The 25,214-nt window shown below is 42.1% G+C and overlaps 1 long non-coding RNA gene across 1 annotated transcript in view; it reads right to left on the minus strand.

Annotated features, from left to right (window-relative positions):
* Nucleotides 1-8,606: 8,606 nt before the first annotated feature.
* Nucleotides 8,607-25,214, minus strand: part of LOC141277244 (uncharacterized) — a 41,591-nt gene continuing 24,983 nt past the window's right edge. Inside the window, exon 3 of the long non-coding RNA XR_012328294.1 lies at nucleotides 8,607-8,631. This is a non-coding gene — a long non-coding RNA (uncharacterized lncRNA). The remainder of the gene's footprint in view (nucleotides 8,632-25,214) is intronic.

Below are 25,214 nucleotides of genomic sequence, written 5' to 3' on the forward strand. Positions count from 1 at the left end.
CCGGGCTCTAACACATGGTTTTCCAACCTTGGCAATGTTGAGATTTGGGGCCAGATAATCCTTTGTGGTGGGTGTTGTCCTGAGCACTATAAAATGTTTAGCAGCATCTCTGGCCTCAACCCACCAGAGGCTAACAGCATTCCCCGGTTGTGACAACCAAAAATGTCTCCAGAGGGCTTCCCTGGTGGCGCAGTGGTTGAGAGTCCGCCTGCTGATGCAGGGGACGCGGGTTCGTGCCCCAGTCCGGGAAGATCCCATATGCCGCGGAGAGGCTGGGCCCGTGAGCCATGGCCGCTGAGCCTGCGCGTCCGGAGCCTGTGCTCCGCAACGGGCGAGGACACAGCAGTGAGAGGCCCACGTACCAAAAAAAAAAAAAAAAGAAAAGAAAAATGTCTCCAGATGTTGCCAAGTATCTCCAATGGTGGGGAGGTGTACAAAAATCGCTCCATTTGAGAACCACTTCTCAAGCCTATATGCTTTACCTTAGGGCACTGCTTCCTGATGTCTTTCAGGCCACAGCATATAGCAAAAAGGAAAACCAACATGCACCCACAGTGTGCTGGACAATGGAGGAGGTAGCTTGCTGTAGGAAGGACTTCAGCTGCCCCAGGCCAGTGCTAACCACCAGGACCAGCTACATAATTTACAGGGCCCACTGCAAAATAAAAATGTGGGGCCCCTTACTCAGAAATTATTGAGAATTTCAAGACAGTACCAGCAGAGGGCTAAAGTAAGCACCATGTAACTATACCAGGGGCACATTCATGAAGCTGGTGCTGCCAGCCACTCTGAGAATCCCCACTGAAGGAATCCTCGCTGGTTGGGAAGATCTACCCTAAAGGATTCTCTGCCTGTTATCTCTCCCAGTACTGTTAGGCTCACCGGTGGCCTGGTACAAGTTCGATAAGCTAAACATTGAACAAACTGTTCCCAAACTGTTCTGTTTTGTTCAATTTGTAGTTCAATATACTTCCCACCAAGAAAGTGAAGGTTCTGATTCCTTTTTGAAAGCACCAGTTGGTAACAAAGGACCAAAGAGGGTAAAGATTCTGAAGAACCTTGCTCTTAGTAAAGCTATTTGGTACAATGACAGAAGGGTCAACGTGGGTGAACTGAGAATTGAATTAGTTGACATATAAAAGTTTCCCAGGTAAATTCCTCCTGAACATAAGGAGCCTGTCTTGGAGGACTCAGGCTACCAGCAGCAGTAGAGAGCCTTTGTTATCTTCTTCTCACTTTGCTTTAACCAAGATGTATGAAGAGTTGAAGCTGGGAGTTAGACTATTGGGCAACCAAAGCAATGACACAGAAAAGTCAGATCCCCCTAGAAGAGCTGGTAAGCAGAAGAGAGCTGAGGTAAGCACCATTTACAAGAGGTCTGCCTGCCTCCTGGCACAAGTTGGAGCAAGCCATCAGCAGGCAGGAGCCGTGAATAAGCTCAGGTGAAATGCTCTAGGTGGAAAAATAATTATAAATGGGTCATGAATGGGGGAAAAACAACTGCTCTAAAGAGGCAACCAGCCTTACCTAGATATTCTACCTTGGACTAGAGCACCACTTCCTTGTTTTATTCTTATAGTAAATGTGCACATTTCCTAGAGCTGCTATAACAAATAACCAAAAACTGGCTGTCTTGAAACAAAGGGAATTTATCCCGTCACAGTTTCGGAGGCCAGAAGTCTGAAGTCAAGGTGTCAGCAGGGCCATACTCCCTCTGAAGGCTCTAGGGAAGTGTCCTTTCTCACCTCTTCCAGCTTCAAGACTCCAGATGTTCCTTGGCTGTGGCAACATCCCTACAATTTCTGCCTCCAATGTCACACACTCTGTATCTTTGTCTCTCATGACACTTGTCATTAGATTTAGGACGCATCTGGCTAATCCAGGATCATTTCATCTCAGGAGATTTAACTTAACTACATCTGCAAAGACCTTTCTTTTCTTCCAAATAAGATAACATTCACAAGGGAGCAGATATTAGGATATGGTCCTATTTGGAATAGGGGGCCACTAGTCAACCCTATGAAATTTTTGTTTATGACTATTGCAAACAAAAATTAATATCATCATTTTTGGGAAAATCTGTAATTTTTCACGTGCTCTGTTGGGGGAGACCCAGTTCACCTCCTTGCATGTTTCCATGAGTGCACTTCTATCCCATTCCCCAGAAGAGAGTGGGACTGGAGTTGTTCTGGCCCCCTTAGCACCTCCTCACTTACTCATTCTTATGGGAAGGTCAGAGACTACTTTTTCTGTGGAAACTGTGGGAGGTTTGACATCCTCTGGCCCCTTACTTACCAAGGATAAGAATAGATAAGCAGGCAGCATAACTCTATTCCCCCACAAATAATGGGTAAGTGGGCAGCCAGAAATGCTTGGCTGGCTGGGAGCTTGCTGGAAATGAAAACCCAGCTTCACTTCAGATAGGTCCAAGGTCTAGATATAGGAGTTAACTGCAAAAACACGCACTTTGACCTCAGGTCCAAGCTGTGTTCTCCAGCACAGTTAATCAAAGACCCTGAATCTTAAGGGTTTGCCACTGGCCTTGCTCATTAATGCATCTGAGGTTTCACTTGATAATCACCTGGTTCTTCCACAGGGAGAAAGGAGGTAGGATTAGAACCCTCAAATCTCCACTTTGCTATTGTGTCCCGTGTATACATCCCTAACCATGGTTCGAATATCCATCCAAGGCAGGTGTCAGTATTGTTTACTGGCTCTTAGCTATGGAAACTGAAGATTGTCTGAAAAAGACAATCAACATTTATAGCTGTAGCCTTGTAAATTAAAACTTAGAAAGGGATAATATATATTATATAATTCAAGAGGTGAATTGCATAGTAAAATTTCTGAACTTGACAGCAAAATGTCAACATAAAATTTTAAATATTTACTTAGCCATATGTTGACTGTAAAACATCAAGAATTCTCCAGAATGAAAGAATAAAGAATTACCCTCCTAATAGTGAAAAAAAAGAAACCACCTGAATGTCTATCAGTAGAGGATAAATAAATTAAATAAATTCTGGTACCTTTGTATTCTGGGGTAGTACATAGCCACCAAGAAAGAAAGACACATTATGTAAAAGCAGAGGTTGCAGAATAATACAAAATAGGGAATCCCATTATTGATACAAGAAAGAAACCATGTATTTCTTTATGTTCCTATACACGAAAATGCTAGGAAAAAAAGGCTACGAATATTCATAGGAAGCTGATGGCAGTGGTCGCCTCCGGGAAGAAGAGATGGCTTGGAAGCAGAGGGAAACAAGTGAATGGGGGTTTCACATTTGTGGAATCGTTTTGATTTCTGATGATTAGGACGTATTCTCTTGCCACTTGAACATTTCAAATAATAATGTCAATTAACTATTTTATATTTTGAAGGGTAATTTCTGGATTGTTTTAAAGGCCATAAAGGAATAGTTAGGTTTTATAAAAAATAGTAGACACTAAAAAAAATTGATTATCCAAACAAGTATCTAGCTAGCTAGCTATTCACACACATATGTGTATACATACACATAAATGTGTGTAGATATATACGTGTGTATGTGATCATGTATGTATAGTATGAATTTATTAACTATCTAATTTCATGTTACAAAATACATTGAGCAACCTGATTCTTTTTCAGAACCTTCTTCTTCTCTTCTTTCCTTTTCCCTATCTCCCCCCACCCTCTCTCTCTCCCTCACTTCCAAACAAAAACAAGGTGCATTTAACAAAAGAGCAATTCCCTACTCCCCCTTCCGCCCTGACTCTCTAGCATTACCCCTGGATGTGGTTGAAGTGAACCAGCTCTTTACTCTGAGAATTCACAGCAGCAAGACCTCCTTCATGCAATGTGTGTAGGTAGAGAAATGTCTGGTCTGACCGTGGGGTTAAAAGAAAAGGCTGTGTGACGTAGCAGAATCATCAAGGCTCTGGGAGTCACATCGACCTAGTTTAGAATTCTGGTTCTGCCAACTTGTAATTAAATGGCCTGGCAGAATAATTCAATCTCACCTGTAAAATGAAGGATAAAAATAAATGCTTCAGAGGGTTAGAGTGAGGATTCAAGGAGGTAAATATAGCAAATGTGCAGCTAGAACTGGGCCTGGCATGGAATCTGACAGAGCAAAGGCTGCCCCTTGCCGTCCACTCACAGTTTTTGGAAAGTGGGGGAAGTCTGTCTTGATGACGAGAGGCCATGTGCTTTGAGCTGGCAAAGGCAGCAAGAGCAGCAGGAACGGCTGACCTATTAACTCTGTGCCCTATGTCCCTTGACCAGGGACAAGGCTGGGTATAGATTCTGTTACCAAAATTTTCCAAGGACCCGGTAAATACACATTACCTTCACATCTTTCTCACTTCAAGGCAATTGCCTTCCAACCCACTTAAGCTTGATTCTTTATTTAGTCCCATTAAAGTACACTTTCTTGCCTCATCTTTTGGGGCAAGGCCAATTACGTGAAATAAGTTTCTAGAATTCCTTAAAGGAAAATGCCACTCTTCCATTCCTACTGGCATTGGACTAGGTTAGAATTATGATCCTTACTAGTAAGGTTCCATCATCTTTCTTTCTGTTTCCTTCCCCCACCCTCACTGACATCTTCAACAACTGGTCATTCCTTCCTTAGTATTCACAGTTTCTGAGTGCTGGGGACAGTGCTCCAAATTTCCCTGTGTGAATCAGATGCTAAAAATACAGCATCCACTCTTTTCTTATAAAGCCCCACCTTGTCCACCCTCCTGGCTCCACAGTGTGCTCACTGGCTGCCAGTCCCCACCAGCACCCTCCTTTGCCATCTCAAGCTTCCTACCCCACAACAGATCACGGGAAAGGCCCATGAAGTGAAAGTGAGCACTCAAGTGCCAGGCAGACTTTGCCTACACTCGTACCAGCAGAAATTAAAGACTGAAAGGGTGGGTGAACATGGGCCAGGCTTGCTGTGAGCGTTAAATTACATAATGTACGTAAAGTGCCCAAGATAGCACGTGGCACCTGGTGGTGGTGGTGACCACAAGACCCTTTCCTCCTCTTCTCCCTCCTCTCCTTCTCCTTCTTTCTTCTCCCTCATCCCCCTCCTCCTCTTCCTCTTTTCTATTATTATTTTAACACTAATAGCAGCTGTCATTTTCTGATGCTCTTACTAAGGGTCAGGTCCTAAGCTAAGAGTTCACCCACAGCATTTCATTTAATCCCTATAACGGTTGTCTGCAAGGTGGACATTACTGAGTGCCCCTGACTGCAGCAAAGGCATTAATTAATAGTGAGATGTTGGGCTGTTGAGTCCAAATACCTGGGTTCTAATCACCACCTGGCACTTATTAACTGTTGGTCCCTGAGCAAAGAATTTCGTCTCTGGGAGCCTCATCTGTAAAATGGTGAAGTAAATATAGTAGCTACTGCAATGGGCTGCTGAGCAGTTTAAGGTCAGGGTACAGCATCTGGCACATAGTAGGACTCTCTGTGTAGCTGCCCTCTCTCTCTCCCCATCCTCTTCTTCTGCTCCTAATTCTATAGACTAAAACTGTCCAACAGAACAACGGATGCCTCCAATTATGTAAGCCACAGACATAACTAAATTTCCTAGTGGCCACATTTTTTTTAAAAAAGGCAAAAAGAAACAAGTAAAATTAACTCTAAAAACAAATTGTATCTAACCCTATATCCAAAATATTTTCATTTCAACATGTCAACCAGTATAAAAATCATTAATCACATAATTACAGTCATTTTTTTAATACTCAGTGTCATCCAGCAGGGACTTGACACCTGTAGCACATCTTGGGTCACAGCAGCCACATTTCAAGGACTCAAAACTTACATGTGGCTGGTGGCTATGCTACTGAACAGGGCAGTGACAGACAAAGAAGATGGAGATAGATAAAGAGGGTAAGTCATCTGTCCCGGCCCACATGGCTCAGAAGTGGTATGACCAGGATTCAAACCATGCCTGTCTAGCTCCAAAGCCTGCCATGATTTTGTGATAGTCACATAAACAGTTAGATAGTGGCTCAAGGGCCTAGTTTTATTTCCTCTAGGTCGCCACGTGGAATGATTATTATGCTCTAAGTGGGACTGGAAACCCAACCCTTTAGGCTGGCAGGTTGCCCTCCATCTCTCTAACTGCTGCTGTCACATTAATGTGCATATACATTCTTTTTTCTTTAAATTTATTTATTTTATTTATTTATTTTTGGCTGTTTTGGGTCTTTTTTGCTACATGTGGGCTTTCCCTAGTTGTGGTGAGTGGGGGCTACACTTGGTTGTGGTGCGTGGGCTTCTCACTGCAGTGGCTTCTCTTGTTGCGGAGCACGGGCTCTAGGTGCACGGGCCTCAGTAGTTGTGGCACGTGGGCTCTAGAGCGCAAGGTCAGTAGTTGTGGTGCACGGGCTTAGTTGCTTCAAGGCATGTGGGATCTTCCCGACGCAAGGCTCAAACCCGTGTCCGCTGCATTGGCAGGTGGATTCTTAACCACTGTGCCACCAGGGAAGCCCCCGCACATACTTTCTTGTGGGCAGTGGGGGGACCTCTCTCTATCTTGTTCTGTTAAGATATAAATACAGCTGCGTTTCTCACCTCCCTTCCCTCCCAGAGGTAACCTATTTCCAGAAGTTTATATGTCCTTTCTACTTCAGACCAGACCTTGGCAAGCCTGAGGTGTCCTTAGGGAGTGGGATGACTAATTGGTGCTGGTCTCTGGGGACAGTACACTACTTGCTTATTCACCACAGTGAAGGACACAGAAGCCTCAGTAATCTCTTCAAATCACTTTGAATTGCTTGGCTTAAATCCACGCATCTCTATCCCACCCCTCATGCTCCCCGATCCTTGAGACATTTTAGAAAGCATGTCTGCCAGCCTGAGGTGCCCTTTAGAAGAGCAGCACTGATGGTCTCTCTTCATCCTTCCCTTCCACCCTCTCAGAGGCCACTGCAGAGCCCTGAGCTATTCTGAAAGGAGAGGACTTCCTGCCCTCTGTGCCAACGATTCCCAAGAGCTGGCTGGAGATCAAATTTTCACTTGTTCTTGAAAAATGAGCAACATTTTAAGTTTTGTCACAGAGCTAAATTTATTCAATATAAAAGGCGACCTTTGTGGGTTTCCAGCCACTCTCTCTACGACCACTGTGATGAGTATTGGTTAGGGGTAGAGCCCCGGATACTACAGCCTGTGTCCCTTGGGTTGAAAACTCTAATTAATTTTTATCAAATCATAACTGGGCAACCTGGAGTCCCAGAAGCATGTACCCTAAACACTGAAACTAATCACGCAAGTTAAAGAGAAAAGAAAAATCCACAACACTGTATATAATTTTAATTTCCTCTATGAAATGGTGGTGAGAGTAGATGGTGGTGTACATTTGGTTTTGAATGTCCTTACTTGGCATAAGAAGTTGATGAGCCTATTTAAGTTTTCTAGAGTCATATATATATATATATATATATATATATATATATATATATATATATATATATATATATATATATATATATATATAAACTCACACACAGTACTGTATTTAGTCCTTAAAACTATTCTGCAAAGTAGGTAGTATATAGATCTATAAAATCTCCATGTCTGGGAATTACAGATCTGATACTTGCCTAATGGCATGAGATCTGGAAACCCTTGAAGACTAATGAGAAATACCCAGATGAGCAACCTGTTTGTGAGGCAGCAAGAGAGGAGGGTAACTCAGCTCTGCCACTTCCTTGGGCTCATCACTTGGTTCCTTCTTTGAAATGGGTTGGACCAGCTTCTTTCCAGCATGACACTATCACTGAAACAGCAGCTAACATTAATTGTGTCAGGCATTGTGCAAAGTGCCTGCATGCACTACCAACTTTAATTCTCACAATAGCTCTGTTGGGTAAGTTTAGGTATTCCTGCAGTGGGGGGGATAAGGAAATCAACAGGTAACTCTACCAAAGTTGCAGAGCTAGTGAGTGGCATGGTTGGGATTCAAACCCAGGTCAGTATGATTCCAAAGCTTGTGTTCATAACTGCTGTGCTATGGTATATTATATAGCTATGTGGAAGCAAATAGAAATTTTGGGTGTGAAAATTAGATACAGTGTTGTAGACTTTGCATCTCTCTTTAACTTGGATGGCTAGGTCCAGTGTTTGGGATCATGAGTTGGGGACACCAGGATGGCCATTTCTGATGTGGTAGAAGTTAATTAGATTTTTCACCCAGGAGGCTCACCTAGGAGTGCCATCCTAGGCACCTGCCTGACTGACACTGGCACCAGTGGGAGTACAGGGAGAGTGACTGATGCAGGGCAAATACATCTCAGCCTCTTGCCTCACTACTCAAAGTACACACTCCATTACAGAAGGCAATTCATTGCCTCACATTTCTCCACCGTCTCCCTATGTCTAACCTGCACACTATGAGGTGTAGTATACAGGATTTTCTGCGTACTGATCATTTTATCACCAACGTCTCCACATTGCATTCCTGTGAGAGGAGTTATAATTACACTAAAAGGTCTAAATGAGGCGGAGTTCAAATGGAGCCTAACTTTGTCAGAAGTCCTTACTCTTGCTTCCATCGTAATTTCTCCACACCACCGGACCACCACAAAAGACAAAGTGAGCAGACTTGGAGCACCATCCTATGGAACCATGACTGCATTTGGCTGTGAAAAGGGGACTAGAATGAAATCAGTTGATAAACATGGCGAGCCACTTTGCACACAGCTCCGATTTAGATGATCACTCAGCCAGCTCTGGGCATGACTTAAGTCCCGCGTTATAGCACAAGAAAATAGACTTGGTTTCTGCCACCATGGAACCTATCTCGGCCTGCTGAGGATCAAAGTGAGAGAACCGTATATTCTCATCTGCACAACCTTTATGGGTATTTATCTACGGTTTGGTTGAGGTCCAGGCACAAACCTGAATTAAAGGTTGAAATTGATGACTCAGAGCTTAGCTGGAATTGCAGGCGAGAAAATGGATCTGTGTACTGGGAGGAAAATATGTCTGAGGATGAGAGGGAGAGATGGAAGAGCCAGATGCTCAGACCCACATCCCACCCGTCTGCCCCAGGAGCTCCCATTAAGTTGTCGCACTGTGGGCAGCAGAGGGCACTATTAATACATTAGGAAGTGCACAGCACACTTGAAGAAACAGGTTTACAATAAATTTGAGTGTGCCATTTGGACGGGGGTAGGTCATAGGATTATAGTTATAGCCTTTATTGCTTCCTGTTCTCAAACTCACAGATTAACAAGATTCTAAAATAAAGAGTGGCTACAGAGTGAAACTGACTCCTTCATGGAACTTCAAGATTTTATGATCTGAAGCAGAAACACACACACACACGTATTTAAAATACAGTGATTACTATAGCCCAGCTTCATGATGCTAAATGCTTTACATGCATTATCTTATTTAATCTTCACCTCTATGTGGGTAGGTCCTGTTGCCATCTCCATTTTACAGATGACGAAACTGAGGCTCAGAGAGGCAAATGAATTGCTCCAAGTTACCAACTAGTGAGTGACAGAGTTGGGATCTGAGCCAACTTCAGACGCCAAAGCCCACACTCATAACCACTGTGCTATACCTCGTGGCAGGCATCTCTTGCATAATGTGAGAAGAAAACACCAACTCCTTAGCCACCAACAGTAACTGAGATGTTGCTAACTCAGTGTTGCTATATCTATGCCTCATCAAAAGTTGTGAACAATAAGTGTGCTTTTAAACCCTGCAAAAGCCTCTCTTCCTCCACCAGCCAGCTCCTGACCTTAACCCAACAAAATTCCTGGGTTAAAAAGTAGATGGCTTTGTTAGAGGTTAAGTCTTGAAAATCTGCATGCAGCCCAAGGGTTTTATCCTCAACAGCAAACCTCAAGGTAACCCAATTTCTCAGGAAACCATAAAATTAGGAATTGTTCACCCCTTAGTCCATCTCTATCTAGATCTAGCACAGAGCATGGTGTAAAGTAAGTTCTCAATAAGTGATGAATATATACATTAATCAACCCACGTAAGCCAATGACTCAATGACAAGTAAATGGAATCAAGAAAACCAACAGACTCCACAGGTGGTTGACGTTCTAGAGGTAACACACCAATGTAAACTCAGAATCTTATCATCTCTAAAATAGTCCACTTTGGAACTCCTATGACACTTAACTTTTGGATTCTTCTAGAAGGGCTGCTCCAGCTAATATTGCTCACTGTGTTCCCATAAACTAATCTAACAGGGGTATCAAAGCTGTTCTTCTGGGAATTCTCAGTGTTTGAAGTGCATTATAGATTTTCTAATTCAATTCCTTTTCCAGGGATGACAAATACTTAGCATGTGTGTCTCTACCCTCCCCACTCCCCATGCCCAGGACAGACCTTGTTAATAGATCATGACACTCTTCCAACTGAGCCCGGATGGCCAGTAACAATCCATCAGACTGGATCCACAAGGTAAAACCCATTTATTTTCCTGACTCAAGACCTTTGGAATGACCAATTCAGCATCACAGCCAAGCAATGACCCAGCTCATGTCTGAACACCTCCATAGACTGGTAATACATTCTCATAACAAAAGCATATTCCATCTTCAGAATTCTGTTAGAAAACCTTTCTTAGGGATACTTCTAGTGAACAAAGAGACAGAACACCCATGTCTTCTATGCTTGCCTCTTTCCAAATTTTTATTAAAATACACTTGAAAATACAAATAACAGACAGCAGCTGGCCCTTGCAAAAAAAAAAAAAAAAAAAGACAAAAATCCAAGGGGAATTTTCTCTAATTGCATTGATGACAGGGACTGAAGGGAGAGCACATTTTTGGAATACATGCCATAAATCCTACCCTTTAATTCATAGCAGCATAAATGCCCCCAAGGAACATAGGTAACACATATCCTTACTCCATTAAATTTCACTTTATGTCCTTTATTTCTACAGTGCCCAGGAAAGAAATGGAAGGCAATCCACAGGAACATCCTGCTAAGAGATCCAGAACTAGGATTATAGGAGAGTCCTTCTCTCCCCATCAATGGCTCCTCTTAATCTCCATTCATTCTAAGACAGTAACATTTGACATGTACTGTGGTGATAATTAGTTTTGATTCTGAGATGCTTGGCAACCTAAGAAAATACCCTGTTACTAAAAATGTAGTCTCCCGTGCCCACACTATACAATGAAGAACTGTGCACATCATCTGAGAAACCAGGATGGGGTAAGAAAGGCTCCTCCCTCACTCCAGTAGGCCTGCAGACATGATCTTGTGCAAGTACACAGCACTGAGATCTCATCAGAGAGAAAAGTCAACGCCCAGCTGGGCTAACTAAGGGCGTTTGCCCAATCTGTTGACAAGACACCCCCAACCTTCTAAGGAAGTGCTAACAGGATTGCAGCAATATCATACCCAGTGCACAGAGGACACTAACAAAGGAATTGAATTTGTGGAGCAAATGAATAAAAGAATGACTAAATGAAGAGATGATAAAATGAACAAAAAGGGATAACGGGTTTCAGGAAAAAGAAGAACATGTCTCTAGAAATTATGCTCTTTAAGAAATGGGCAGACCATGGATTTTTGCACAGCCAGGCCAGGAGCCACAGGGACAAACAGGTGGAGAGGATGAGAAAGACAGCACACGGAGAGCTCACTACTGAGACTCACTGAGAATTCAAATACTCAATAGCAGAACCTAGGTCCTCACTGGAGGAATAGAAGAGCAGAAGGGACGACATGGAAATTAAATCAGATATGTGCCTTTGACAGCTGAGAAACTCCCAGATGGACAAGGAAGCTGGGACTGCTTCTATACGGTTCTCTCTATCTCATCACTTAGTCACTTCCATGGAGATACCCCCCCCCCGATGATCTAAAATAGATTCGCCCATTTGCCCACTGTTTACTCACTATGTTGTGGTTTTCTTCACATTTATTTTTAATATATGTTTACTACCTCCCAGACTGGGAACCCCATGGGGACAGAGTCCTTATCTGCCCACTGCTGAGCCGCTACCCCCAAAGGAGTGCTGGGCATATAGGAGGCATTTAATGAGTATTTATTATATGAATGCATGAATAAATCAGGGGAAGAAAAATTTACTACAACCAAACATAGTTTACTATTTCAGAGCAAGGGTAGTTTAATAATAGGAAAGCTATAACACAATGCATCATATTTATAGGTAAATTTTAAAGGTAAATTGAAAAATAAATCAATAAAATGTAACTAGTCATAATTAAAAGCAAAAATTTACCATATTAGGAATAAAAGAGAATTGACTTAATGTGAAATGAACACTAAGTTAAATCGAGTGTCATTATATTTAATAGTGAAACACTACCAACGTTCCTCCTAAAATTGAAATTTAGATAAGAGTCCATAATATCTGAAGTTATTTTTAAATTTTTTCTAGGAGTTCTAGTCCATTGAGTAAGTTCCAGATGGAATAAAGAGTTAAATGTATATCTAGGACACTTTTTAAAGTTTTTTACAAGTGTAAAATTAGCTGATTTTTCTCAAAATATCCAAGCATCAAAGCAATGAAAAAGACATATATTTTTCCTACAAAAATTAAAGCTTTTCTTAACTTTTAAAAGTAACAAAATACAGGAAAAATTGTTTTAAAACCCCCACAAAGCGTGTGTGTGTGTGTTTGTGTATATATCAATTATGCGTCAATAAATGTTTCAAAAATAAAACAAATTGATAATGCCTCAATATTTCGAGAATACTTATGTCTGTAATAAAAACTCTTAAGCCAAATTTTTTAAATTTCAAGTCACAAAAAAAAATTACAAAAGAAAAGCAAGTGTCCAAATAAAATTCATTCAATGTCTCCAATGAAAAATGCAAAACAAAACAATAAAATAGAATTTTATTTCAAAACTTTTCTTTTTAACGATCAACACTCTAGGCTTTTGAGGTGGAATGAAGCAGGTTCTCTTACTTACTGATAGCAGGAGAATAACTGTTGAAAGTCAAATGTTGAAATCTACTTTTCTCCCACTTCTAATCTATTCTCAACACTACAGTCAGAGTAATCTTTTCAAAGAGCAAATATGACCAGGCTACTTCCTTATCTAAATCCCTTCAGGGACTTCTAGTTGCTTCTAGAAAAAAGATCTAAATCATAGCACAGCCTACATGATCCTCTATGGTCTGGCCACTGTCTCCCCCTGAACTTCATGTCCCGGTATCTGTCCTACATCAATAAGAGCCTTCCTCTCTGCACTCAGTGTTCCTCATTCCCTCTCATCCCAGCCTTTTCGACTGTGATCCTTTCTCCTGGACCACTCCTCTCCTTCTCCTAATTCACCTTTATTTTTCCCAGGTCTTAGCTTCATCTTCTATTCCCAGGGAAAATTTACCTGGTCTCCCTGAATAGAAGTTCTCCCAATAAAGTTTCTTTGAATATCATGGACTTCTCCTTCCTCGCACATCTCACGGTTTTAATTTTATGTTTGTTTTGGGTGGTTACTTAATATCTCTCTCCTCCCCTAGACTGTGAGCACTCAGAAATCAATGGCCAATCTCTTTGTGTTTGCTATTGTAGCCTGAGTACCTGGACCATAAGATATGCTTAATAAATATTTACTGAAAGAAGCAAACTCCAGTTCATCTTGGCCACTCCTAAAACAGCAAGACCTAAAGTTCATCCATGCATGGTTTGCCAAGTCATATAAGTGCAGGACACACACATTTCTGAATATAGCCCTATTACAGGGTTGAACAAAAGTGAAGTTACTATCCTCTGACATGCCACCATTAGGCCACATCATCTCCAATTTTATTCTTATGTACTTGCATTCCAGGATTCCAAGGTGAAATGCTATGTTTAACCCTACTAAATTTCCTCTTGTAAACTAAGCCCATAATTTCAACGTTTTGAAGACCCTTCTGAATCCTGATTGTGTCAAATTCCATGTTTCCTCTAGTTTCATGTCACCCACAATTACTTGTCTTTTAAATTACTGATGAATGTTGTACAATTACAATGATAACTATGAAGATATCTATCATTTCTTGAGCCCTTATTTAATAGCATCAGGTCCTGTGACAGCCTATTTGCACACTGACTCCTGTCACCTTCCTAACAACGTTAGGAGGTGGGTATTTTCATCTCAGTCTCTAGAGATGGTAAATCTGTGGCTCTGAGGATCAGTTAACTTGTCTGTGATCTCACAGCACATTAATGGAAAGACAAGGATTTGAACTCAGGCATCTCTGTCTCCTAAGCCTCTTTACATGACTGTAGTGGCTTTCAAACTTTTCTTAGCCATGAAGTCTGTTGTTTCAGGTAAATCTTACATGGAAGCCTGCCATACAGCTAAAGTCAGAATAGATCTCTGCCTAGCACAGCTTCAAAATTACTGCAGCACATTGGACTGATTTTCACCAAAGAAGGCCTAAATCAGAGGCCTGGGTGAACCCCTAGAAACCTGTTAGATTCACAGTAACCAGCCACTTGTTCTGGAATATACTAGAGTATTCTGGAACATTTTAGCTCAAATGCTATGAGCTTTGGCTGCTAACTGCTCACAGCTGCTCCGTTTTTCCAGAAAACAGCCCGTGGAGGACCAGAAATCCATCATCCAGAAGGGTACACCATTCTCCAGAGGCATCCCATAGTTGATGACTGGCCAATGTAGGTGGACAATAGACCAATCCTGCTGCCTCAATTCAGAGGACAACCCTGTGGGACATTTTATATCCCAGAGGCCTCCATGGGTCATGCCAAGACTAGAGGCCACTTCCCTGCTCAGCTTTTTTCCCTTCCCTCTTCTGCTGCCCTTACTCCCTCACAGTTTTGGTTTTTTGGGGTTTTTTTTTAATCTTTTTTTTTTTTTTTGGCGTTACGCGGGCCTCTCGCTGTTGTGGCCTCTCCTGCCACGGAGCACAGGCTGCGGACGCACAGGCTCAGCAGCCATGGCTCACGGGCCCAGCCGCTCCGCGGCATGCGGGATCCTCCCGGACCGGGGCACGAACCTGTGTCCCCTGCATCGGCAGGCGGACTCCCAACCACTGCACCACCAGGGAAGCCCTTGGGTTTTTTTTCTTAAGAGCAATGCCTCAGTAAATCACATGTACCTGAATCCCTGATCAGACTTGTCCTCCAGGAAACCAAACCTAAGGCATCTGGCAAACAAGAGTGGTCCTGGGGAAAAATGAGACTGATGTTGAATCATTTGCTGGTGGGCAACGAAGATTTCCATCATTAGAGATCATCTCTCATGTGTGGGCACAACGCAACTGCAAAGACTTTTACATGGGATAAACTGAAACAGGCTACAGGTGGAAGGGGAGGCCCTACCTGATGCAGTATCTCTGGCATTTGAGAGGTATGGGCGTGGAGGAAAATATATAAGGACTGTGGAATTGAGTGGTTGTTGCTGAAAACAACGTTGGTTGATGCTTTGAGGAGAGAAAGTAACAGAGAGAAAGTGAATTTTCAGTTTCCAGGAAAAAATAACCTTGAATGTAAGAGCAGGTATCCTGGGATTCCCGCCCTATCCCTGGATGCTCTAGAAAGCTACGTCACCTAAGAGGGTTTCCCCAAATGACACTCTGGGCTATCTATGAATGATTTCAAAATTTCTAGCTACTCAGCCAAATATATTAAAACAGGAAATCAAACTGTTTCATTCATCCTTATGAACCTAAGAAAACAGGAGACAGAGGAATCTTAGACTTTACAGCATGTGGGTTTTGTCAAAAAGATAGTTCCTCTGTCATGGGGGTTTACAGCTTTTCCCAATTCAATTAATTGGAATCTCACAGAAAAGCAAATGCTGTCAAATAAAAGACTCAAACATCTGGGACAGCAAGCACAATCCAGTGAAAAACACTTATGCAGTCACAGCTTGTGGATGGGAATTTTAAGAGCTTTTATTTCTAAGAACCACTGCTCAGAGAGCGTGGCTTCTTTTAACAGCTAGTACACAGGCAGGTTTAGGTGGTGGTTTTTCTTAGAATGCAACTGAGTGAGCCTTCTCCAGTGCATTCATTCAATCAAAATATATTAATTGAATGTCTCTTTGGGGCCAGCCATAGTGTTAGGGTATAATGGTAAGCAAAGTCATTTCTATACTCACAGAGCTCAGGGTCTAACTCCATTTCAAAAACTCCTGGCCCAGAAGGAGAGAGTCATGGAGAGAACGTGACCCTGACAAGATATGTGACCGTTGTTAGTCAAGGGACACAACCAGACTGAGGCACTTTCACCCTCTTTATTCCCTCTTAAGGCTCTCCATTGGCCAACCCAATCAGAGTCCAGAGGACCAAGGAGCCCCACTGATAGAGTTCACACAGATGAGCTACTGAGGGCACTGGGCAGGAGAAGGAAGCAGAGAAGACCTGGAGGGACAATGGAAGACAGCACACAGTCATGACCCAGCGATGATCAATAACTGTTATCTCAGCAAACTACTCCCCTCTAGCTGGCTACATTCAGCCTCCAGGATACTCTCATGGTGTCCTTTGTATATAATTTTTCTCTCATTTAATTCTGAATCAAATAATCTCCTCCAATCTATTATATATGACCAGTGTTGTCTTTCCCTATAGGAAGTTTTTGTCTTCCTGTGTAGCTTCTGGATATATAATGCTCACTCCCCTTCTCTTTCTATGTGACCAAGTTCTCTGGAGCAAAATTATTCCCTTCGAGAACTCTGGAATTCCTGAAAGATCATATTTAGCCTTCTGGTATGAAAATATTGATGGAGATAAAACCTGTTAAATCCCAATTTGACTGCCAATCTGTGTTCAGAGCCACTTTCAAATGAGAGCTCATGAGACTGTGGAAGAAAAGGCAGTCTGAAAATGGTATATACATGCCTAGGGATAATGATGTATGATCAGAATTGTTACTATTAAACACTCACTCGGTACCATTGAGGAGAAGATTTTATAGCAAAGTATGACCTTGAGAGTAATGCAGCCTAAACTGAGGAGGCTGCTGATGGTATTAACAAAAATGGTAACATTGGTACATATCAGTTTTCAAGTACCTACTAAGTGCCTGACATTATACTCAGCCCTTTATACATATTAATAATCTCATTTAAAATTTTATTGATCTGATTAATATTAATTTTATACACATCTCATTTAATACTCAAATTGATCTGATTAAAGAGGATTTTTACTTCATACAGCTTATCTCACTCAATACTTAAATTGATATTATTATTCCAGCATGTTTACACATATTACTGCATACATTGTGTACATTTAACACTCAAATAGATATTATTTCAGCATTTGTCTACATATAATTTTACGCATTTTTATACCTTTTATCTCATTTGATACTGAAATTGATAGTATCATTCCAGCTTTACAGCGCAAGGTACTGATGCCCAAGGAGTGTGAGGTATCGCTGAGAATCAAAAAGCTGGTAAGCACTGGAGCAAGGCTGACATGCAGGCCTGTCTGGCCCCTGTGCTCTTTCTCTCTCCACCACAAATGAAAGGCCTCCCCCAACATTAATAGCTGACAAGCGAAGACTTTGGCCCAGACTAGGCGCTGTGCTATTTCTGTGTGCACTTTTTGCATTTGATTTTCACAACAACCCTATGAGGTGGGTTCTATTTTCAATTCCTATTTTGCAGAGCTCAAAAATGGCACCCAGACAAGTTATAGTAATTAAGGGAGACTTGTACTATCCAGACATCTGCTGGGAATCTGGCTAAAAATAGAGGGTCTGGCGAGTTGCTACATTGGGGACGGTTTCATTCTTTCAGTGTTGATGAAGCAATGAGGTGACCTGCCACTGAGGGCTTAGCCTGCATTAAGGAAGAAAGATGAGTTAGCAATGGTGAGGTGGCAGAAGGCCATAGGAAAGTAACTGTGTTTTCCTGAGGATCTTAGTCTTCCAGAAAGAGAAAAACTAGCACTGGCAGGTACAAACCCTGAATTCTTAGAAACATTTTTTTTTAACTTTATATATCACAGTTCTGTGATTATGAGTGACAGAAAGTAACTCTGGATACCTTAGCAAACAACAACAACAACAGCTCAAAAGAAGATAAAAGTATAGCTGTTCATTTTACACAGAGAAAACATGGGCACAGGGTTTTGTAGGTTAAATAGTTACATGCCTTGAAAATAGATGGAAGATTCTAAAGAAAGATTGTAAAGATGAAATCCCAAATAGCTCCAGTGAGAAGGAAAAGGGGTGAAGTTAGAAACGCGACACTGGCTCTCTGAAGGCATCATGTCTTGAAAGGCTCAGTAACAAAGGCAGGGCACGTGATCAGAGAGACAGAGCTGTGACATCCCACTGACCTGGAGGAATGCAAGGCTTTGGGGAAGGGGAAAGCCCAGAATTAATGCAGGCAACAGCCAAAGAAAAAAGACCAGGGGTGCACAGCACATTTCCTGGGGAGTACTAAGAATGGAACTAACTAATGGTATTCTGTTTCAGAAATATGAATCGAATGTGCGAAAGCAGAGAAAATGAAACAGCTAATTCACTCTAAAGTATTCCATGAAACCCTAACATTTGAGCCATTTCTACAAAGTGGATTAGAGTTTTACTATCAGATGCTGATACATTGTTTAATGTCTGAAAGACTTTTGTGCCTGGTTACAAACAACCACAAATACTGTGCTTTGTTTTGATGTTCCATTTACTAAAATCATCCATTAGGTCATAGGTAAATTTTTCAAAACAACTCTTTTGGTCATGTAAATGTTGCTTACAAATTTTATGAACCTCCAGTAAAGAAATTAAACTACAATTACAAGCGTAGTCTCTTAGTTGGGTTTTCTGCAGAAGCACTCCCTGATCAGGGTTCAAGTGTGCACAATGTGGTTGGGAGCTGTAAGGGATGGAAGCGGGGGGCAGTAACTGGAGAATCAGTCCAGGTAAGGAGAGTCAGACCAGAAGGGATATGTTGTCAAGCCAGCTACCATAGCTGGTGACTGAAACAATCTCATGAGGAAGCGCTGGGAAAGGATGTAAAGTCATACCTGGAAATTATCCTGGCCAAGGGGCAAGGGAACTGAGGTATCCATACTCCCATACCTGTCAGTCACTGGGTAGGGACTGTCACAGGATAGTGATAGGGGCAGTTAATTCCAAGGTACTTCCAGTCTACCCTATGCACATGTGCGGGCGGGTTCTGGAAGCCTGCAGACAGCCCAATGACAAAGATGTAGTGCAGTCTGCCTCTGCCTGGAGTTGGGCTGGAGAGCATGGAAATGGGGTTCTGAGGGCACATGGGTGAAATACCAGCAGCAGCTGCTACATGTACTTTGTATGAGTCTTGGAAATTTCAGACACCTTCAAGAAGCAGGCAAAATATACAGGCATATAATGCTTACAAAAGTACTAAAACTTATTCTAAAACAGCAACACCACCAAGCATTCCATTCATTGCTTCGTTATATTTGTCTTTGTACTTCTTACTTTCTAGGGTGACTCCTATGTAGCTTTTATTTCTTCTAGGGTTTTCGCTGTAATATTTTGACAATATTTCCTGGTTGTAGTTATTATGCTATACCCAAGTAAAAGGAGAACTTCTCAGGCCACTTGAGGTTAAAGATCACCTAAAGTAATTCAAGCCTGGTCATAAGACTGAGTAAAGTCCATTCACTATATCCTCAAGATAGAACTTTCTAGATCCACCCTCTCACACAGGGCTTACTTTTTGGCAACTTGGGGATAGCCTCGCAAACTGTGTACTCTGAATGTCGTGTTTGGCTAGCATTACACCTCTTTGCCTCTTAATGCTGTCACTTTAATTTACTGATCTTGTCTTTTAGCATTATTTAAAATGTACAAATTTCTGTTTCTATTTTATTATAATTTCTACAGCTTTCTAGAGGTTTCATCTCCTAGGAGATGAGCAATGGTCTGCGTACTTAGCATGCCTCTCAAGGACTCTGAGCTAATTAATCATTTTGGAACACTGACTTGAACCCTCCTTCTACTTGGCCATTATGCATGACCATCAGTATGATTTGTCCTGCCTACACTTTGAACACAATATACTTCGTTATTTTTGGAATTACTTGACTTATGTACACTTGTCTAGTTTATTCTTTCTTAATTGCACTGAGAGAAGCAAGTACAGATTTCTATTTTGCATGCAAATACTTGATCAAAGAATATAAAGATATTTGGTTCCATGGGAAATGGAATGTTTTGTGGTAAGAGCACAGACCCTGGAGCCAAATGGCCTGGCTTCAAATTTGGAGTACCCCACTCACCAGCTGTGTAACCTTGAAAAGGTCACTTAACCTCTTGGTGCTGGGCAAAGGTGAGTCAGTTACTGCCATTAATGAGCCATTTTTAGCACTGACAGAACTATGCTATTTTAAAACTGTGAGTTCACACTTATAACCCTCAGTATAACAAATTTGTTTGCAATATTCCACTTTTTAGCAAGTGAGAGTTTCTTTCTTTTTTTTTTTTGTGGTACGCGGGCCTCTCACTGCTGTGGCCTCTCCCGTTGCGGAGCACAGGCTGTGGACGCGCAGGCTCAGTGGCCATGGCTCACGGGCCCACCCGCTCCGCGGCATGTGGGATCTTCCCGGACCGGGGCACGAACCCGCATCCCCTGCATTGGCAGGCGGACTCTCAACCACTGCTAGGTCATCAGGGAAGCCCTGAGAGTTTCTTGATTACTAAGCTTTTATCTTATATTGACAGCAGAAAGGGGGATGGAAATGGAGGACACAGCAGTTTAGAGAGAACACTCTGTGGAAAGGCAGAGTAGGAAAGAGCATGCCATGAGATAGATAATAACAAGAATGGGGGGACTGGTGTGATCCTTGGGCTCTGGAGCTGCTTCCTCTTACCTCCTTGACCAGCGTGAATCCCATTACACTACACTTTTAGAACACCTTGCATCTCTCCTTGTACTACTTACCACAGCTGCAACTTTACAATTATTTGTGTGGCTCAGATGTCTATGCCTTCCATTAGACTGTAAGCTCCAGAGGACAGGAATGTATTAGGGTGAAAAACAAACAGATGCAAAAACCAAGATGGATTACTTGGAAACTACAAGTTTTGTTTGTTTGTTTGTTTTTGTTTTGTTTTTTCTCATTCAGTTAACATGTAGTTGGGTGTTTGGGAGGCAGCCTTGCACACAGTGACCAAGGAACCCAGGCTTCTTCCATTTAGTGTTTCTACCAATCCCTGGGTCATGAACATCCTTCTCTGGATCTGCTACATTTGACTGGCAGCTGAAGGGAGAGAAAGAAAGGAGGCTCATGCATGGAGAGTCTTAATGGCTAGCCCTGGTGGTAGTATTCCTCATGTCGACCTATTCTGATGTGGCTTGAATTACAGTATTCGGTGTTTTCGTGAGTGCTTTATATCAGTTAGCATAATGTCCTCAGGGTCCATCCATGTTGTAGCATGTGACAGGATTTCCTTCCTTTTTAAGGCTGAGTAATATTCCATTGTCTATTATGCCATATTTTGTTTATCCATTCATTCCTCAATGAACATTTGGGTTGCTTCCATCTCTTGGAATATACCTAACACTACTGAATTATACTTAAAAATGGTTAAGATGGCTTTAAAGAAAAAAAAAGTGATGTGGCTGGGCACCCTCTAACAGTCTACCCCATAGTGATGGAACCTGAGATGGAATGATCTCCTGGACTAACAGTGGATAGAGATCTGATCTACCCAGGCTCCATATTTCTTGTTCCTCCCTTATGGGCAATAATAGTTTTAAAAGACTGCTTCCAAGATGCCAATGTCCTTACATGTCTGATGGTCTCCTTCTGCTGAGAGGTCTGCAACATGGGCTATTAAGCACTCGGATTCAGAATGTAAGGGGCCCACAATGCCGGCATTCCAACCCTCCCAGAATTTCCAAGAGCTCCACTTCCAAATCTCCATTCACTTCCTCTGATACATTCCCCATTTGTGAACATGCAATACAACTTGTGATTATAAGTTCTGGCACTGAGATCAAACAGACCTAGGTTTCCAGACTGGCTTCTGCACTCACAATCTGTGTGTTTCAGGAAGCTAATTACTTTGCTTGAGCCACAGTTTCCTTGGCAGTGAATTAAGACTAATGTAAGTTCTCTCTTGGATATTTTCTCCAGATCCACTCTCTATACATCCAAACCAACGTATACAGCAGACCAACATATACGGACTATACCAATGGTTCTCAACTGGGACAGTTTTGCCCCCTCAAGGGACAGTTGGAGGTATGGAGACATTTTGGGGTATCACAGCTGAGGAAGTTGCTATTATCATCTAGTGAGTAGAGGCCAGGGATGCTATTAAACATCCTACAGTGCACAGGAGGGTTTCTTCACAACAAAGAATGATCCAACCCCAAATATCAATCGTGCAGAGGGTGAGAAACGCTTGGCTACACCAATAGGTTCTCTGCTCCTCTGGCTCCTGGCTGGCATCGGCCAATGGGGAGCCCTAGCAGAAATCAGGAGAGAGAGAAGTGTGAAGTCACGCACGCTAGTCTTTCCCTTTGCTCTAACTCAAAGGAGTTGCCTTGGGTTGGCTGTGTCCCTCCCCCGTAGGCCCCTGCTCCACTCAAAGCAGCCTTTTCTCCTTCTGGGATCTAGAGACTGCTGCCTGTGCTCATTTCTTCAGCCTAAGGGTGGTAACAGCTCTGCTGATACTAGCCCCAGGGTACCACACTTCCTTTTGAGGCTCCTTTGCACCTTGCCACATCTTTGTAAATAGTCCCCTTTCAAGTTATCTTAGTTTGATGATCTGTTTCCTTTTGGGATTCTGGGTGATATCAATAACAAGCTCTTAAGGCTATTGTAAGATTTCAATGAGATAATAGAAACATTTGGCATGATGTGAGGCATGCTGTGAATGTTCAGTAAATTACAGCCTTCTCACAGTTCCACTTTGGGCATTGCTGTTACCTTGGGTTCTCTGGATAGATGACCCTTCCTTCATATGAGCCACCTGAAAATTTTTCTCCCTTTTTAATTTGCAGCATTCTTGGATCTTAAGAGATCTTTTTTTTTTTTTTTTTTTTTTACAGCTATGCTCTAGTGTCTAGAGACAGCTATTCTGCTGCAGAGCTCAAATATGGCATTAAAATATGCTGTGAGTTGGGAAACCTTTGCAGAAATTCCAGGCCTGTCTCTCCTCTCAGAATGCAAGACATGATTTGTCATCCTATCACATAAATTTGGAAGCAATGTCCATGCTGGCCTTTTTGTCTCTCGGTTTCCTGACTCAGTAGTAAGAGTGGATGAGCCTGATTTTTATTGCTGGTGACAGGAGGAGAAAGGTTGGGCTCCAGCCTCTGCGAGTAAGGTTGGATGAGATTCAAACAAGGCAAGTGAAATCACCATGCCCCTACCCAAGAGAACATGGGGCCCTGGGCAGATTCACTGCAGGTAAAATGCAAGACCAGACTCCAGCCATAGAGTCTGTTTGAGAATATGTGGGAACTACTGGGGCAGCTCATTCATTCAGTCACTCATTCATTCAATATATTGATATTTGAGAGTAACTCCAGCTCTTTTTCATTTAAGTCTATTCTATGACATCACCCTGAGTACATAGAACAAAAAAGTTAAAGATAATAGTCACATTTTCATCCACTGTCTCATCCAGATCTTTTAAAAGCTCTATGTGGGAGGCATTCCTATTGGCCCATTTTAAGGTGAGGAAACTGAGACTTGGAGAAAGTCATTTGCCCAGGCTGCATGATGGTGAACTAGGATTCATAAGCAGACGAGTAGACTCTAGAGTCAGACAGACCAGCCTGATCGTAGGAGGTTACTTTGCTGACCCTCTGTCCTCTGTAACACCAGGATTATGATGAACCAACTCACTGCCTAGCCCATGGTCAATGCTACAGCTGGCAGCTATGCAGCTAGCACCATTATTAGGAAGTAAGGAACTTTGAGTCTGGCATCCCTGAGGTACGATTCTGCTCTGCTTCTAAAAAGCTATATCCCTCAGGCAAATCATTTGACCTGCCTCGGCTCAGTTCCCTCACGTGCCAAGTGGAGGACAGTAATGTCTGCCTTACATGGCTGTGGTGAGAACTCCACAAATGCAGAGGTCTCCAGAGTGGAGTGTGTGCACTCTGAGGTGGGATGCAAGAAGAAGGTATCAGAATTTTGATCTCTAGCTTATTTAATTCACTTCAAAATAAAAAAGGAAATGAAGCTTTACTCATATTATTGTATGAATAGACGCTTGACACCCATATTCAATCTGTGTGTCAGCTCTTTTCTTTCTTCTACAAGGCAGATTAGCTGCTAACACATTCACTTGCTTTGATCAAATTCATTCATTCATTTGCTTTGAGCAAATTGCCTTGTGTGGCAATTGATGTGAGACCAGGTAAACGGATTTAAGGATTATAATAACCAGTTTTTAAGCAAACTCACAAAAAGGACAAGTGACTTTTAAAAAGTCCTGCTAGGAATCTATTTCAAAACATGCTAACAAGGTAAGTATAAATGAGCGCCCCAAAAATGATAGAACTCACCTTTCTTCTACTTCGCTAAGGTTTCCCCATGGGCTATACCATGATAGGTAAAGAAAATGATAATATAATCTGAGCTGACAAAACATCGCCCCTCACCCATCCAAAGGAAATTATCATAAAATGGTTTATTAATATGGATTTACAACAACTACTATTAACGACAATTTTTTCTCTACATTTAACTTGTGCTTGGAGACGTTAGCTAATAATAGTACAAGGCTACCACAATTAGCAACACATTTAAATTATTTATTTAATTATTATTTAAATTATTTATTTTTTATTATTATTTATTTATTATTTATTTTATTATTATTTATTATTTAAATTATTTATTCCAAGTTAGTTTCGTTCTTTTAGAATTTCTCGTTTTGTGTTTGTTTTATAAGGTACTCAAAAAGCACCATCTGACACTGTGTAAGCAACTAATCAAGCGTAATTATACTGGTGATATGTGCTAAACATCCTTTTTGTTGGTGGGGTGTACAATTTAGAAAGCGTGGAGGGACTTCCCTGGTGGTGCAGTGGTTAAGAATCGGCCTGCCAGTTCAGGGGAGACGGGTTCGATCCCTGGTCTGGGAAGATCTCACATGCCGTGGAGCAACTAAGCCCATGCACCACAACTACTGAGCCTGCAATCTTGAGCCCGTGAGCCACAACTAGTAAGCTGGCATGCCACAAATACTGAAGCCCGTGGGCCCTAGAGCCTGTGCACCGCAACTACTGAGCTCACACACCACAACTACTGAAGCCTGCACGCCTAGAGCCTGTCCTCCGCAACAAGGGA

The sequence above is a fragment of the Tursiops truncatus genome, chromosome 19 (genome assembly GCF_011762595.2).
Source record: "Tursiops truncatus isolate mTurTru1 chromosome 19, mTurTru1.mat.Y, whole genome shotgun sequence".
NCBI lineage: Eukaryota > Metazoa > Chordata > Mammalia > Artiodactyla > Delphinidae > Tursiops > Tursiops truncatus.